Consider the following 18727-nt stretch of genomic DNA (forward strand, 5'->3'; position numbering starts at 1 on the left):
TATATTATAGACTTATAGAAAGAGACCTTCTGAAAACGTTAAAATGTGTTACTGGCACGCGAAACCTTAAATTAGAGTGACTAAATGAAGACTCGGCACAGCACTTCTGAAAGGTTGCTGACCCCTGCTTTAAATGAATACCTGTCAAAGGAATGGAGAGGGGCTGTTAAGGGGGTGATTGTATGTGTGCAAATGTATTTAACAAGTTGACACAGCAGAGAGAGGCCAGGGTCTCTGCTATTAAGCGCCAAGGAATCGGCATGTTATCAGAGGGAGTGTTAATAAGCGTTTTCAATAAAGCAGCCACTTATGAAGAGGGAGGACGCCGCCCACTTCCTTACTTTACCTCCAGGGAGTAGCACAATACACCTGCTCCAAGTCTCTGCTGATCTGTGGCTTTTATGGGGGTTGGAGTGGAAAGAATCATTTTTCTAAAAGTTTCCACACATTCAAAAAAATCCATGACAACCAGAGCCCGGTTTGGGAAATCAAAGGGCAGGGTTTGGAATCCAACTCCTACTGTCCCGGGGAACGTGGTTCTCAACCGCAGAGCACGTCAATCCAGCCGCTTGTCAGAAGCTCAGCTACCAGAACAGGAGTGGGCGTGGGGCGGTCCATGGCCTTTCAGACCGAGGTTCCACTCTGAGAAGGAGCCAGCCTCCTTCCCCAGGTACTGGGCTCATTTCTGGCCCCAATTACAGCTCAGGCCACAGTATGTTATGAACAAGCTGTTCCCGTGTGGCACGCCTGCCGCAGAACCGCTGGATAACACAGAGCACAAAGCTGTGTTCGCCTCTGAAATGGGCTGCTTGGATCCACTTGAGACCCTGCGCCTCAGAGGTGCGGAGCACCCACATTGTGGGCGCCCAGGGTGACAACTCAAGATGGGCTGTTTTTCTAGATCTGCTCTAGGAGTTATGTTGGGGAAGTTCCATGGCTTGTGTCATACAGGAGGTCAGACTGGTCCCTTCTGGCCTTGGAATCTATGAAAATCAGGGGAGATTTCAGCTGAAGCTCTCAGCTTGTGGCGGGAGGGGCTTCATTTGAGTTCCCATATATTACCGAGTGGATCCAGCAAACTGTGCTCTGCTCTCAGTTCTCTCTGGACTATAACAAGGTCAATAAACATCAATCCATCCCCGCATGACACTAATAACCCTCTCTGCCCAGGATATGGTGTGTTTCCCAACAGCCAAGATGCCCACAGTTCTGCCCCACTGTTTTGTGTGTGGAAAGGGCCCCTGGAAGAAAATGGTATAACAGTATCTCTTATAGAGCAGAAGCCATTTCTTAAGGTCCAAGTCTTTCCCTTCCAGCCTCCTGATCCCGCAACATTCCCATAGCCTAGCACTGTAGCTGCCACAGGAAAAAGTTATATTAGAACAACACTAAGGAGACTTTACCTAGGGACATGGTGGGTTCCCCATCACTCGCAATCTATCAATCAAGCCTTTCTAAACGTCCTGCTCTAGCTCAAACAGAAGTCGTGGGCTTGCTGCAGGAATTCCTGAGTAAGGTTCTGCAGCCTGGGTTCTGCGGCAGGTCAGACTAGATGAACAGGTTGGTCGCTTCTAGCTTTAAAAACGGAGAGTCCTGTGTGATGAGAATCTGACCCTGCAGTCCACGGGAGTGGAGGCACTCAGCATCTTTCAGGGTTGGGCTCTGCAAGCAGCTACTTGGCTACATCCCCTTAATCGGTGCCTGTGCTGTTTGTTTCCTTTCCCTGGGCATAGGCCTTCTCTTCCATTAGATGGGAGTCTCTCCACACCACCAGCCTCCTTTGATGCAATCTCTCCAGGTCACTGGCATCTCCTCTGACTTTGGTGGAGTCCACAAACTTGATCACGGTTGCATTCATACCAATGAAATGTCCAGCAAAGAAAGACGCACAGAAGCTGTGCAGGCTGATGAGAGAGGAGTGGGTTTTAATTTAGGTGGTCAAAAGCGCCTCTGGGAATCCTAGAAGATGAGCTCCAAGAAGCAGGAAACCTCACTGCTTCTCCACTGTGAGGGAAGCAGCTCTAAGGACCATCCAGAAATACCTCAATGATCTGCCCAGAGCACAGCTTGAGCACTGTAGACACAGTGTCTAGGTGTACGACACCTATTAGGGATGTGTAGTCTTCAGACCCTTTCCTTGCCTTCAGTGATCTCATTTGACTTACCTAATTTTGGTTAGAGGGTTGAGTGTTCCCAAGTCAGTGGCTGACTTTCAGTGACAGAGCTGCAGCAGGGGAGAAAGGGCTCAGTACATTGGGTTCACTGTTATTTCCTGGCTCCAGCCCGGCAGAAGGAACAGACAATGAGCAGGGAAGGAAAGAATAAATAATAAAAATATCCAGCTTTTATACAGCACTTTTCTCCTGTAGGTCTCAAAGCACTTTGCAAAGGAGGGCAGTATCATTATCCCCATTATATAGATGGAGAAACTGAGGCACAAGGCAAGGAAGTGACTTGCCAAAGGTCACCCAGTGGCCAAGCCGGGAATAGATCCCCACTGCCTCCCATCAAAATGGAGACCTGCTTCCTTGCACTGGGTTCACTCAGAGGCGGTCTCTCGAGGGCACAGTTAAATGGGGGTGTCAGCCCAGCTATTGATTTGCAGACGAGTTCTAAACATGTGCAAAGCTCTCAGGGCCGGTCTCTACTTCAACATCACTTAGTAGGATTAACCCCTTTGTTACCAGTGCTCTCCTGCCCCGGCGGCGCGCCTTCCTTCCACTGAAAGCGACTGACAATTTGGAGACACCTGGCGCTGTCACAGCAGGTGCATTCTGCATGGGCGCACCAGGCTGTTAATTGCTAGCAGGATCTCCTGATATTAGATACAGGGTTTTCTATTTAAAACCTGCTGGTTTTCCTGCTTGTCTCATAATTCCTATTAACGTAGTCAGCACGGGCCAAATTCTGCCTTTGGCTGCGCACACATGCGGCTGCCCCAGACGTCAAGGAGAGCCAGACAATGAATTTAAAGACAAAAGCCACACCTGAAACAGGGAGAGTCACATTCTGCCTTTCATCTACAGCTGGGAATGGCTTAGCCAGTAGGTGCAGGGCCTGGGGTAACTGAGGGCAAAATCTGGCCCTGTGTATACAACCTCTTTGTCCAGTAAAGTATTCCAAAGCTTAGAAAACCCTGGACCACCCATTCTGATAAAGCCACCAATTACCCACGTTTCTTTCCATGGGTCTAACAGGCTTCTCATCTCCTTATTCAAGCTCCCATCTGCCTGGGTTGTACATCTTCTAGTGTTGAAAGACCCTAACGTTCCTGTTCTGTTTACACCACTCGGCAACGACAGATCCACAGCATCTGTCACTAGCGTCCACACCTTTAGTAACAAGAATGTAACATCACAAAAACTAGACTCCCAGAGGGTGGTGCGTAATGATCTGCCGGTAACGTGTCGGCAGCTCTGAGACCTGGGAAAGCTGAGCTGGGGAAGGGGCATGCTCAGATTCAGGAAGGGGGTTAGAGGCAGAAGACAGGGAAATAGACATCTGGCTGCTGTGTGAGTGGCTCGCCCTGGCTGATTCCCGGAGATGTGTCAGTGTCAACTTTCGGGAAGGCTGACCGGAGCACCCATCAGAAAGGTGGTGCGTGGAAAAGGCAAAGGGAGGTTCTTCAGGATGAAGCTTGGGGTGGTGGGCCATCGCTTGGCTCTGTCCCTAGGATCACAGTAGTGAGAGAAACAACTGTCAGCCCACTGAGTCCACATCCTCACAAGGGCAGGCAGCCCCCATAGAGGACACAGCAAGTATCGAACGGAGCCTACATGCTTTTACTAAGAGCTTTCAGAACAGCTGGCACTGAAAAGGCGAAGCTGCCTGCTCATTGGCAGTTCAGAAACAGCACAGGGTGCCCTGCATCCACTCCAGCCCGGCTGCTGCTGCCGCCCTTCTCCCTGACCCAGAGCCGATCAATCCCTCTTGCTCTGGGGATGGATCCATTGTTCGTAATGATCCATTGCTCTGGGGATGGATCCATTGTTCGTCCTGGCTCTCGCTGATGCACTAACATGCCACTCGGGTTTTAGGTTGTGCATATTTGTTGGCTGGGAACAGGGATGGAGATTTCCAAGTACTGTGTCTCCCAGATCCCAAAAGAGGCTGGACAGAGGCCCTAGAGAACCACAGGGATTGCCTGATCAAACAGGCTAGCACAATACAGGCTAAGGACACAGGATAATGGGCTAACCCTTAACAGTGCAGCCATTACAGAACTTCTCCAGCACGCTAACGAGAGCGTCCCCCAGCTCCCAGCCCACACCAATCTAGCTGGGAACTGTCATTGATCATCGGGTTCAATCTACACCGCCCTTCACTCCCCTTGGCTTCCGTGGGAGCTGCTGGGTGCTCGGCACTTTTGCAAATCAGCCCATTGATTTAGGAGCCTCCATCAGGATTTGGGAGCCAACTTCAGGTTCCAGTTTTTGAAAATCTTGATCCAAGTCACCTTTCTGAACAAAACTGCACTGTCAGGGCGAAGCACAAGGTTAATTTCTCCAGGCTAGTTCGGAGAGGCGAGCTGATGGGGAGGGGTCTCCATTCACATGGGCAGGGGAAAACATTACCTGGGGATCTGGTCTGAGACACTGAACTGCTCGTGGGCACAGTCAGATGATACAGCAGCACAATGCACAAGCTGAAATAATAAACGGGTGGAATGAAATGTCTATGCTGGGTCCTGCCCTTTTGTCTTTGATACAGTCCGTTTCCTGGATTCTGCCCATCAGAAGCAGGCACTCATCCTACAATCCCTCCACCACTGCAAATGCCCCGCTCCCACACGGCACCGGGGCTCAGCGGACACGGTCTCTCGCTGCGAAGCTTCCACACAAACAGTTGCCTTGCTCCAAGGTGGAGCCAGCCCTGGCTCTCTGGCACACCAAGCTTTTCCAGCAGTAAGTCCACAGTTAACATCCAAGGACAATATGTTTACACTTGGGCACCTAAAAGCTCCAGCCTCCCTTGCAGGAAAGAGAAGCAGCCTGCTAGTCTGAGCACCTCCAGGCCCTGTTGATTTCAGCGGGAAATCACAGCTCTCCACACCAAGCCATTTTTATTTACTGTCGTGCTCAGATATGGATTTAGGTAACTAACGTTAGATTCCCCAGTTTGAAAATTTTGGCCTAAATCCCTTTTTCTTCTGTATTCTCACTAAGTTTCCAGCCCCTGCAGCTCCCTTTTCAGAGCAGCAGAGCCCTCCAGCTGCTATCTCCCTTGAAGAGTCAGACTACCACAGGCAAATCTCCTTGCAGAACCCCAGCTGGGATATCCTTGACCCAAGCCTGCTCCCTTCTCTCAGGCCCTCGACCTCTCTGCATTCTGCTCTCAGCACAGTATCTGTTCCTCTGTCCTCCCACCAGGGAAACTTTTTGAGTCAATGTCACCATCCCTGGGCCACACAGAATTCAGTTCTCAGGACTGTGCACCACCTCGTTCCGGTGGGCCTGGGCACGCACTCACCTCTTGCTCTGCAGCACAAAAGGATCTCAGTTTACCCAGCATCCACTGGAGCGGCAGCTAACTCCCCTCCAGGAGCAGTTACTTCACCAGCCCTTGAGAAGTCCCTTGGAAAAGGGCCCTCGCTGCTTGTCCCTTCTGTGGAGCGTTTCAAATCATGCACATACCAGGGCAGGCACTTGGGAGGCAGTGTGGTCTAGTGAATAGGGCACTGCACTCAGAGTCAGGAGACCCAAGTTTTCCTCCTGGCTTTGTGAGGGTCATGGGTGCACAGGCTCGGTACTCTGGAGTCGCTCTGCATGACCTTCAGACAGGCCCCTCTTGCAGTGTGACATTCCTCAGGGCACACTCCCACTTGGGCAGGCCTCCCTGGCTTCAACAGCTCCTGGGCCTGACCTCGGGGTGTTCAGTACCCCTGTTTCACGCCATGAGCTCCCCGCAGTGAGTCCACCTGAATAGGAAACCGGGGGAAGCCTTACACGCCCCCTGAAGAGGCCCTGCACCCCAACTTTGCAGTCAGCAGTGACTCTCAGCCAGTGTTGTGAAACAGAAGGGTTTGTTGGTTGACTGAGACACAGCGTAGAACTGTTCTTCGCTAGCACAGAAAGCAGGAAGACTCATCAGAGTCCATCTTGGGGGCGGGGATGCGCGGGATCCAGAGCCCTGGACTCACCCCCTGAGCCACAAACCAGGAGACTGTCCAGTTTCCAGCAGCCCACCCTCAGTCATGCCCAGCTGCCCTTTCTCCGTCCTTTGTGCTGTTTTCCGGGCAAATCGGTCACCTGGCCTCCACCTCTCTCTTTGTTCTCCAACTCCTCCGGCTGGCTTCTTGCAGAGGATGGGCCCAAGCCATCAGTTACCAGGATACAGAGTGTCCGGCCATTGTGTGAGCCCAGGGAGCTGGCGGCAGTCACATCCGCCCCTCTAGGGGTCTCTGCAATGACCACACATCCGTGTCCCACTACCTAGATACTAGTGCAACACATAGGGGAAACTGAGGCACACACAGTATTCATACAAAACAATGAAAATTCCCATTTTGTCACAGTCACTAACCCTCTGTCTGAGCTTGAGCAAGTCTCTGCCCCACCCTGTCTTCCCTGTTTAGATTGACAGCTATCCGGGGTAGGAACTGTCTCTCACTAGGCGTTTGTACAGCGCCTGGCACAAAGTTAGAGCCTCAAGACACTTTGGTACGTCAACCAATAATACTGCATTTCATTATCACTGGGCCCTTAAAATACTATTTCTCTCTGAAAACCACCTATGGTCGCTCCCACGTCCTTACTCAATAGATCTGTTCCTTTCAGAGTCACAGCTGCTTATTTCACTGCCTAAATAAGGCGATCTCCCCTGTTAGTGCTGCAGTGCCACCATGGCTCTGGAAGAGGGAGCTGGCTATTCTGGGTCATGCACCGTCAGAATCATGTCAGCCAGGCTCCAGCTGCCGAATCTTTATTGGTGCTGGTGTAGGAGCCCGGAAGGACCCCGAGTGACCTTCGCACCTAGAAGAAGTTTGCAGGGCTGGCGGTTAGGGTACATCTACATTTGAGCTGGGAGGTGTAAAGGAGAGTGAAGCAGTGTTTCCACAAGCGGTGGGATGGGCTAGCCACCCCGAGGATGCACCTAGGGCCTCGGACAGGATCATTCTTAGGGCAGGTAAACCCTCCCGCCACTTGCACTGCCATGGCTACGCTGCTATTTTTAGCACGCTGGCTTGATCAGAGCTAGCACCGGTATGTCTCCCTGAGATGGAAATTATACCTCCCAGCTCTGTGCAGTCTGGAAAGAGCCACCTCTGCCCTTGTAAACTGAGCAGCTGTTAACTGGAAAACCCGAGAGACAATAAACAGAGTCCCATGGTGCCAAAGTCACTTTCAGCCACACTCTTTTAAAAGGGCATTGCAGCTGCTCGAGGGTTGTTTACAAGTCACATGCTCCTGACTCTGTCTAGTGGGTTCAACCCAAGACCACCACCAGTAGAGATAACAAGCAGGAAGCGCATCATGAGAGCTGAGTCTCAGCACCTCTCTGAGAGCTCCTTCACTCAGTCACCTCCCTCTGGTGCTGCATGGACTCCCTGAGAAGAACCTTTCAGAGTCCTTCCCACGGGAGAGCCGATCACCTCTCCGATCGTTGGCCTCACCTTGATTTGATCGGTCTTTGATACAATGATGCCTGGCCACAGTGAATTCCATCAAATGATATTGCATGCCGGTAAACAAAAGGCCATTTAAAATTGAAATAAACAACCCATTCTCTTCCTGCACAAGGGATGGGATTGTAAAGCCACTAAACAACTGTAACATCACGCAGCCAAAGAACCAACCTACCTCAATGCAGTTTGCTGACAACAGTTGTATATTTCAGGGGTCCTGGTCCAGGATGAGGGCTCGCAGGTGCTAGGGTAATGCAAAAAAGAAAAAATATAACAATGTTCCCTTTCCTCTGTTTCAATCCTGTAAGTGAAACCATTAGACAGGTGGATTCTAGCAGCAGCACTGGCAAAAATGAGATCAATAAAGGTAACTTTGGTGTACCTGGAAAACAGCGTAGTAGTGTCATAGCTTGAAAATGTGAATGAATCCTTCTTGCAACTCCAAAGAACAGCTCTTCTCCCTTAGGGAATGAGATCATTTTGTGAGGCGTCCTGACCCCACTGCCCCTCCCACACACAATGCACCTGGGCCATCAGATTTAGTTTGTGCAGACACAATAGAAGACAGGCGAGCAGTTGCGTTAACATTGTTGCTGTGCTGGTACTGGCCATGTTTTTGGTTTCTTTGTTTGTTTTTAAAGGGAGGCAGTATTGTCTAGCGGTCAGAGTGAGGGCCTGGGAACTGTGAGACCTTGATCCTATTCTAAGCTCTGCCACTGATTTGTTGTGGGATGACAGGCCAGTCACTTAAACCAACATTTTCAAAGTTGGGCATCTCAGTAACAGTCCTGATTATTTTGCACCCGGAGATGCTGAGATCCAGAACACCCGCTGGGGATAGTGGGGGTTGTGGGTGCTCATCACCCATGAAAATAAGGCTAAACATGAATTACTGTGCCCACCTTTGAAAACATTGATCTTATCCTCTGTGTCACTTTCTCCATCTTTAAGAAAAGGTCTGTGTTATTTTCCTATTACGCAGTGGGTTATGGGGTTCATTCAATGTTTGTATATTGCTTTGTAATCCTCAGGGTACAGAGGCTATAGACGTATAAAATGTTTGTACTATTAACAGGCTTGTTGGTTTTTATTACTAATATTATCAGTATCCTTATTTCTAAGACAGCTCGACTCTCTGCCAGAGCCACAACGTCCCCACGGCTCTGTTTAGCACATTAGCTCAAGCCTCACTAGGGCAAGTCTACCAGAGCTGGGAGGCTTGTTCCCAGCTGCAGCATAGATACCCCCTAAGTTACCAGCGCTGGTGACTTTCTCGGGCTGCATTGAAGACACCGTACTCCTGGTGGAAAAACTCTGGCCATAGAAATGCTGCAGAATCTGGATTCTCCTCACTCCAGTGTAAATCAGGAGTAGTCAAGAGAAAATTAAACCGCTGTAAGTGAGGGGAGAATCAGGCTGCCTGTGTCTACTACAAGGTCAGTACCAGACTTGCAGCATCAGCGACTGATCCCGTCGCCCTACAAACAAGCTCTGCTTTTTGTAAATGCAGCAGCATATCAATCCAGGACAGGCAGGGCAGGCATGCGAGTTTCACAGGCAGCATTCTTCAATGCAGCCCAGGATGATCGCATTTCACCTGCTGTGCAGGGCACCTTGGGCCCAGCTCTCTGCAGCCTGGAACCTGGTGTCGCCATTTGCACCTGGCCACCGTGAATGTAAAACGCTGCTACTGCTGCAAGGGGAGAATTCTGGTCTGGTAGTATTTTTCACTCCCTTTGCCCAGGTGGCTACACGAGTCGTGCTCCCGCTGTCCGTCTGTTGTGCCCACCTGTTGTCCCTGCTGTTGTACTCGGATCGGAAGCTCTTCGGTTCGGGGGCCGTCTTTTTGCTGGGTGGGTGTTTGTACAGCACCTAGCGCAAGGGGCTTCCACAGTACAAGTAATACAGAGCAGAGGAGAATCTGGCCCCTGGAATCTGCCACTAAGTGGGCCAATAGAACCACAAAGGAGAATCAAGATTATTTGGTGGGGACAGAGGCGGTTTCAGTGGGAGAATGAAACTCAGGCCTTGCACTAGGGCTTTGCTCCAGTGTAGCTGCACTAGTGCAAATCCCTCGTGAAAACAGGGCACGCCACTATAAGCCGTGCTTTCAAGTAAGGAGGCACTCCGCTCCCTGGTGACGATAGTGCCTTTGCCTGATTACCCCAGGGGTTTGCACTGGCTGCTGGTCACTGGTGGCTGAAATCAGGGCAAATCTGTGCAGACAAGGCCTCACTTCTCTCCTTGGAATGCTGCTGCGTGGCTCCATCTAGGACAAATTGACTCTACAGACCAAGTGCCTTCCTCTGTGAGTGCCTCTGCATTATTAATAGCTGACACGCTGGGGCTTGCTATACCAAAGGCTCTCTCCTTTGTAAGAGCGGGTTTGAGTAACAGACTCATCAATTTGGGCATTTTGCCCCTCCCTGCTCTGTAAACCTTTCATCTATCTTCTATGACCTTATTCACAGGCTCCTAACAGGGCTCTCAGAACCAGCACGGACTGGCTTGCATTCCCCTCTGGGCCGTCCTCCTCATTTTCTGAACATGTGGTGCTTAGCGCCTGCCTTAGGCGAATTTCTAGAGCACACAGTAAAGTGAAGCGGTCAAAACATGGCATGTGAGAATCAGGAGCCCTGGGATTCATTCCCAGCTCCGGCACTAACTCACTGAATGACCCTGGGTAAGTCACTTCACCTCTGTGGCCCGCAGCTTCCTCATTTGTAAAATGCTCATAATAACTCAGAGGGGTGATGCGAGACTCAGTGCCTGACTGTTTGCAAAGTGCTTGGAGATCCCCTCATGAGAAGATCTGTGGGCATTCTGGGCTTCACTACGACATCATAGGCAGTGGAGGAAAATAGATCACGCACATTCAGCCAAGAGAGAAAAATGCTGTTGCCCTGTATCCGAGCACCACAGCAATCCAGCCCATGTCACCATATCCGGCCGTGTGAATGCACTGCATCCAGTGTCCGACAAATTCTCCAGCATCTGCATCCACACTTTTAAAAAGGAATTACTGGCTCTCCTGGGCCAGGGAGAGAAGTGGCAGGCAGGGGGATGGTGGAAGGGGTCATCCTTGCTGCTGCTGCCCATATACAGCATGCATTCAAGCGAGGGAGCAGACGGGCATGACTCAACGTCTCTTCTGCATACAGTCTAACCAGAGCTCCTCGAGCAGAATTTCTGCAGCCAGCCTCTCTCAGTGACCCAAGTGTCCGCACTGAAGTGTGGGCCAACACTGGAAAGGGACCAGGGCAAAATGGCACCTTCGGACTCAAAGAGACCTCCTCGTCCTCCGCCTGTATCCAGGGACGCATCTGCTCTGATTTCAGAAAATAGAACTGCTTATAACTTCTACCCAACTATGGAAGCAGGGCCCTGTTCCTTCAGTGGTGTCCGTTACACAGCACCTTGCAGCCCTGTTGTATTAGGTGCTAGAAACACACACAGCGTGAGACTCGAAGTAGAGAAGAAGTTGGAGGGGAAGAGAAGAGGTGATTTGCCTAAGGTCACGCAGCAGCTCCGTGACAGCGCTAGGACAAGTATCCAGGTCATCTCACTCCCAACCAGTGCCCTACGCACAAGACCATGCCATAGCTCCTGGGTATTATCGCTAGAACTGATTATTAAGTTGCATTCACACCAAAACCAGTGTGACTCCAGACAGGTCCCACAGGGCATAACTTAAAACCACTGGTGTTATAAAGGTCTAAATGAGGACAAAGTTATTCAGGGCAAATTATATTACAGCTGATGAGGCTCAAGACGGAAAGAACCAAGCTTGAGTCTCAGATCCCAAGGGGAACTTGCAGACCTGGCAGTTAGAAAATAAAACCGTATCTTAGTCTTAGTAAATGGCAAACATTTGAGATGGAAATTATCAGTCCAACGAACAAGGAACCTCACAGAGTCACTCTTCAGAGAAGGATTAACGGCCACAAACTGGTATTTCAGTCCAGACCAGACATCACTCGTGTGTGGGGCTGGACGCTGGTTCTCAGTCACTTCCCAAGGGATGTAGAACACAGAGGTTCATGTCTGAGCTGCTGCCCCTTTAACAGAGCAAACTGCACCCTAGGGGCTGGAGGGAAACGCTTGTGCCTCCCCTATTTAGGGGCTGCCAGGGGACAACTCAGCCCCCAGCATGGGTTAGGCAGCCCTAGCAACTGCTCCAACGTGGACTCCTCTTGGAATAGCCCCATGGGCCATTGCAGATGTGCAGAATCAGCAGGCATAAGAACACCCCGTCCATGCCCCTGACACTCCCTCTCCTTCCTGTGGTCCGCTCCTGCTCTGCCCTGAACAGCCCCTGTTGCAGGGGCAGCACCCAGCTGACTCTGCACCTGGCGCAGAGGGCCCCTGCCCCTGGGCTATCCTGTGGGGTGGCTGTATGCCTGCCCCAGTGGCCCCTTTGCCCCAGGCCAGCTAGCAGACAGCCACTGCCGGGCAACAACAAACAGAGCCCTGGCACGTCTCCTTTCCTTGTTCTCACTGCCCAGTCCCCAAGAGTCAGCCTGGTATGTCATGAAGCAGTCACATCCCAGCCTGGCAGTCTTCCCTGCTAGCACATCAGCGTCAGACGGGCACTGGATCACTGATTGATGAGACCCGGCGTGAGTGTCTGATCAGGTTTTCAACACTGCCTGCACACACACCCCCGCCCCCGTGGTAAGTACGGGCTCTCCGCCTCCCTGCAGACACCAAGCCGGGGTGCTGTGCAGCACAGCGCTCCACTCAGAGCTCTGTTCACCTCCTCCCCCGAACTGTTCCTGGTCTTGCTACTCTGCTTTCAGAACTTGCTGCGGCGTTCTGCAAGAGCGAGAGGAGCTCAGGGGCCAAGCTGGACCCGGATTGCAAAGCAACTCAGTCCAGCAATTTGCCAGGGAACAGTTTACTCAGGGGCATGGTGAATTCTCCATCTCTGGCAATTTTTAAATCGAGATTAGATGTTTTCCTAAAAGATCTGCTGTAGGAATCATTTTGAGGAAATTCTGGCCTGCGTTATACAGGAGGTCAGCTTAGATGATCATAACGGTCCCTCCTAGCCTTGGAATCTATGAAACAGCCAATGTGCAGAGATGCCCAGTAATAACATTCAGCAAATCCCCCCCTAAGGAGATCAAAGCACTTTCTAAATCACCACTAACCCCTTTTTACAGATGGGGAAACCGAGGCACAGGGCAGGGAAGTGACTTGCATCAGGTCACGCTGCAAGTCGATAGCTGGGCCAGGAATAAAACCAAGGTTTCAGTCTGGAATCCTCCCCACTTGGCTACACTGCTCCCTGGATTGGGGGAGTGGGGGTTGGGTTCTCTCCTTGTTGCCTTGTACTCTGTATCTCTTTGGGGCAGGGACAGTCGTTTTGTTCAGTGACTGTACAGCACCTGGCACCAGAGGGTCCTGGCCCATAACTAGGGCTCCTGGGTGCTACCAAAACACAAATAAATCATTAATAATCATATCAAGACAAGAGCCACTTGTCAAGTGCAGATCTGGATTGGAGTTTGGATTTCAAGCACCTCCACTTTAAAGGGTGGTATCTAGGCTTTGCTGTCACAACCGTAGGCTGCTGGCCTGTCCCCCCAGCCAATGAAGGATTCACTGCCACATCCAGGGTCTTTCAGCCCCTTCCTCCAAACCACCATTTTTTTTCTTCAAATAAAACCTCCCCAAGTAACAGAAAGCTCCCAGCCAACGCAGAATCCAGAACCTTTCACTCTGCACCCCAGGGCTAATCACAGGAGCCAGCCTCCCTCCTGCAGCCCCATCTTCACCCTGTGGTGTCTCAGCCCTTTACAGGAAACACTTAACCTCTTCCCAGCTGGGTGTGATAATCAAACAGGACTGGGGCCGCACTCCCTGTTCCACAGCCCCCTCTCTGGTTCAACCCACTGTTACAACTTCCCTGGGGTACTCGGATATCGCTGCAGTCCTTTGGCCCAGCCCCTACTGCCGGACGTTGGGGGAGTCGTGCACAGGTTTGGATTTTCCACATCATGCAGGGAGGTGCCAGTGAGGGGAACTGCCCTTACAACCCTCCGCCCTTTGCCTCGAGGGTGGGTAGGAAGGGTTAGCAGACAGCGCTCTTGGGGCTGCATCCTATCTGTCTTGCTGTCCCTGTACAATCTGCACTGCTGGGGGAACCTCTGAAACACCCATTCAAGGGGAAAGTGATCACAGCAGCTCCCCACCCCTCATAGAGCCATTACATCCCGGGGGCAGCTGAGCAGAGATCTTCCCAGCAGCAGCCTGCTGAGCTGCAAAATAAGAAAACCCAGGTGCAAGGAAAGATGCCAAATCCCCAGGGCCTGGGCTAGCTCGGTGCATGCCGGTAGTGACGCAGGAGACTTAGCGATTGGTTCTGCAGTAACCTCTGCCAGCCGATCTCCGCAGCACATGCCAGATGCTGCTGCCGCTGACAGCTAGCATGCGGTGGAGGGGCGTGGAGAGGGAAGGACCGTCCCCACGCCAGGGAGAGGTCTGATCTCTGCCTCCAACCCAAGTCTTGCTACCCGACAGACCATGAAAAGGCACCTGCCTCGCAGCAGTATCTTACTTCCTCTGGTTCTCCAGCTCTGTTAATATTTCACTTGCCGGGGGACCCAATCTGGACCCTCTTCATTCCCATTGTAATGGTGCTGAGTCACCCAAGTGCTTCAGTACTTGCTCCAGGGGGCAGAGAATTCCAGGAACGGCCAACCCCTGCCCGGGCCAAGCGCTCCGAACTTGTGCAGGGAGCTTCCAGGCCGGGTTCTCCGGAATCGGCCTCTGAGGGTTGTGCTGAGGACAGCAGTGGGCGCCACATTTTCGAAAAGAGAGACAGCTATTGAAAGAGGGAGGAGGGGTGGGACAAAGAGCCACCCCCCTCTTGCTGCAGCCCTACTCACTTAGGCGGTAATCTTGTGTATTAAGCAGGCTCAGTCCTGCTCCAGAACTGGGTGGGGAAGCTCATCCTCAAACCTAGGAAGCAGTGTTAACGATTCAATAGGGGGCGCTCTTCCCTCCTGCCCCCTGCAGAGCCAGTACTGGAAAGACGCCCCAGCCTGGTGCTAAAGGGGCACAGGGCTGCTGACAGGGGTGTCTTGCTGCTGAGGTGCCCCTCGTCGTGGGCCTTAAAGATCCATTGACACTGTTCAATAGCAGGGGTATGTGCTCCGGGATCTTAGCCAAACTTCAGCTCTGCCTCCTTACACTTCCCAAAGGGGTTTTGGTGCAAAAAGATGTTCTTCCTTCCCGCTCCTGAAAGCTGTTGCTAGAGTAAAACAGGTGCTGCACCCCCGAGGGAGCTGCATTTCAGTGGTTGGTGAAGGATCTCTACAGACCCAGCATGTAAGGCAACTGGGGATCCTTCACGGAGAGTGGCCTGACACACCTGCCCACACAGTAGGTTGCTTTGCTTCGGATATCGAAGCCTCAGCCTCATGTTTTTAAATATGTTCAAAGTTTAAAGAACGGGTTAAGGACTATTTAGAAAAGCTGGACGTGCACAAGTCCATGGGGACGGATGCGCTGCATCCAAGGGTGCTGAGGGAGTTGGCTGGTGTGATTGCAGAGCCACTGGCCATTATCTTTGAAAACTCGTGGTGATCGGGAGAGATCCCGGATGATTGGAAAGAGGCAAATGTAGTGCCCATCTTTAAAAAAAGGAAGAAGGAGAACCCAGGGAACTACGGACTGGTCAGCCTCACCTCAGTCGCCAAAAAAATCATGGAGCAGGTCCTCAAGGAATCCATTTTGAAGCACTTGGAGGAGAGGAAGGTGATCAGGAACAGTCAACATGGATTCACCAACAGCAAGTCATGCCTGACCACCATGAGTGCCTTCTATGATGAGATAACTGGCTCTGTGGATAAAGGGGAAAGTGGTGGATGTGATATATCTTGACTTTAGTAAAGCTTTTGATACGGTCTCCCACAGTATTCTTGCCAGCAAGTTAAAGAAGTATGGATTGGATGAATGGACTATATGGTGGATAGAAAGCTGGCTAGATTGTCGGGCTCAGCGGGTAGTGATCAATGGCTTGATGTCTAGTTGGCAGCCGGTATCTTCACTAATGATCTGGATGATGGGATGGATTGCACCCTCAGCAAGTTTGCAGATGACACTAAGCTCTGGGGAGAGGTAGATACACTGGAGGGTAGGAATAGGGTCCAAAGTGACCTAGACAAATTGGAGGATTGGGCCAAAAGAAATCTGATGAGGTTCAACAAGGACAAGTGCAGAGCCCTGCACTGAGGATGGAAGAATCCCATGCACTGGCTAAGCAGCAGTTCTGCAGAAAAGGACCTGAGGATCATAGTGGACGAGAAGCTGGATACAAGTCAGCAGTGTGCCCTTGTTGCCAAGAAGGCTAACGATATATTGGGCTGCATTAGTAGGAGCATTGCCAGCAGATCGAGGGAAGTGATTATTCCCCTCTATTCAGCACTGGTGAGACCACATCTGGAGTATTGCGTCCAGTTTTGGGCCCTCCACTACAGAAAGGATGTGGACAAGTTGGAGAGAGTCCAATGGAGGGCAAAGAAAATTATTAGGGGGCTGGGGCACATGACTTACGAGGAGAGGCTGAGGGAACTGGGATTGTTTAGTCTCCAGAAGAGAAGACTGAGGGGGGATTTGATAGCAGCCTTCAACTACCTGAATGGGGGTTCCAAAGAGGATGGAGCTCGGCTGGTCTCAGTGGTGGCAGATGACAGAACAAGGAGCAATGGTCTTAAATTGCATTGGGGGAGGTTTAGGTTGGATATTAGGAAACATTATTTCACTAGGAGGGTGGTGAAGTACTGGAATGGGTTACCTAGGGAGGTGGTGAAAACTCCATCCTTAGAGGTTTTTAAGGCCCAGCTTGACAAAGCCCTGGCTGGGATGATTTAGTTGGGGTTCATCCTGCTTTGAGCAGGGGGTTGCACTAGAAGACCTCCTGAGGTCTCTTCCAACTCTGATCTTCTATAGTTCTAAGTGAAGGCCCCATTGCAGACGGCTGAGTCAGCTCGTCTTAAGGCAGCGCTCTGCTCATGGACAGAAGGGCTCCTCCTTCCAGAAGTGCAGCCGTAGCCGGGAAATGGCTGAACAACTGGAGGGGCAGCTGCAGGAGTCCAGGAGAGCAGACTTTGTAGTGTGCATCCCATGAGCATCAGCAAGCTGGAGAGAGGTTCAGTTCCCTGCCTCTGCTTCTGGCCAAGAAGCCATCACATCATATCCCATCACAGATGTGGGGTTATTTTTTGTACCTGCAGCTTACTGTGGATGCAAATCCAGCCACGTGGAGGGCTCAGGCCCTTGCAATTCAGACGGGTGCCTGGCGTTCATTGCAGTGCAAAACAAATATGTGGGCACACGATCTGCCAGGGCAAATTGCATCCAAGGAAAGGGAGGCTGCTCTTTAAAAATAATATATGCACAGGCCAGCTTGGAAGCTGAGAGGATTTAGTTCCCCTCCACCCCCGGGGCCATATACCTGTGTACTTCTGTGCCATGTTGAGCTCAGTGGGTCTGAGCCCAGACTGGGAGCCAGGCGTGCCTGATGTGTGATGCTGGCTCTGACACTCATTTTCTCTTGGCCTCTCCTCTCTGTGCCTCACCTTCCCCACCTCTCATCACTGAGGCCATCTCTGCTCTGCCTGCTCACTTCCAGTTCTACTGCCCACGGCAGGAGTGTGCCCCACCCTCTGCTACCACTGGTTTTTCCCTAGCACTGCACCATAGCGTGCCGGGCGGACAGAGCAGACGGCTGGGCAGTGACTTCTAAAGGAGGGTTTAAAGGAGCAGAATGGGTGGACTCCAAAGAAAGACCTTTGGAGGGTGTGATGGGCGAGGGCTGTGTACCTGGATGAGCCCGCCAGGAGGGGCCTCTCCAGCAGCAGAGGCATTAAGCTACAGCTTCCAAACCAAGCAGCTTCCCTCCTGTCCCAGAGCGTGGCCTGCTTCCAGCCCAGTCCCAGATTAGAGGCTGCCAGGGCTGAGCCTGGACTTGCCGCTCTCCGAGCCCTGCTGGAACGGGAGGCTGGTGGGCTGGCTCTGACCTTCACTGTGCACCCGGTCACACACACCAGGTCAATAACTAGGCGGGCGATAACAAAATGAGCTGTCACAGCCAATTAACACGCTGGGCTTAATCGGCTTGTTGAGGGTTAGGGGCCAGCTCTCAGGCGAGGGAGTCGCAGGTCTGGGAGCATCCCCTCCCCCCCATCTCTCTTGCTCTCCTGGGGAAGCAAGGGTTAATGTCACACAATGCACTGGAGGCTGGGGGGGGCTCTGGGTCAGCAAGGTCATGCCCCCCAGGAGAGCTCTGCTGCAGAGCGGGAGGCAGGCAGGCTATGGAAGGCTGAAAGCAGCCTGAAAGCTATTCTTTGCTCAACTAGGGGAGCAGGGTGGATCTCATTACTTGTGCATTAGTGAGGTTCTTTCACTACCATAGCACCCCCACCCCCATCTCCTCTGGAGGCACAGCCCCTCTTCTAGACCGCACCTGCCAACAGTCACTGCTTCCTCTTGATCCAAGAGAAGGGCTGCTAGGATCAAGAGGTAGGATCACGGGCAGGAATCTGCAGTGGCTATGGGCTCAGGGCCGGCCGGGGGTGGGGGCAAGTGGGGCAATTTGCCCCAGGCCCCACAGGAGCCCCGCAAGCCCTGGCCTGGCAGCGGTCCGGGTCTTCGGTGGTGGGGGGCCCTTCAGTGCTGCCGAAGACGCGGAGCGACTGAAGGACCCCCCGCCGCTAAAATGCCGCCAAAGACCCGGACCGCCGCTGGGTGAGTACAAGTGCCGCAGCTCCCCGGCTTTGTCCCAGGCCCCCTGAATCCTCTGGGCAGCCGTGCGTGGGCTTAAGGACCAACCCTAGTTCAGAAGTTCTGTCTGTGCAGCCACATCCTCTGTGCTGGGTAAACCCCCAAAGGATTATTTACATAAGCACCCAGTTGTTGGAGGTCGAAATGATTTGCAACCCCAAGCTCCCGCTGGATCCCTTCCCATGCAGGAAAGTGCCACAAGCCACTTGCTACATCGCCTGCAGCAGGCCAATAGACTGCAACTCCTCTCTCTGGGTTCTCAAGCGATGCATCAGCGACATTTCTGCCCCCTCCAGGATGGAGCCATGCAAT

The sequence above is a fragment of the Mauremys mutica genome, chromosome 14 (genome assembly GCF_020497125.1).
Source record: "Mauremys mutica isolate MM-2020 ecotype Southern chromosome 14, ASM2049712v1, whole genome shotgun sequence".
NCBI classification, from domain to species: Eukaryota; Metazoa; Chordata; order Testudines; family Geoemydidae; genus Mauremys; species Mauremys mutica.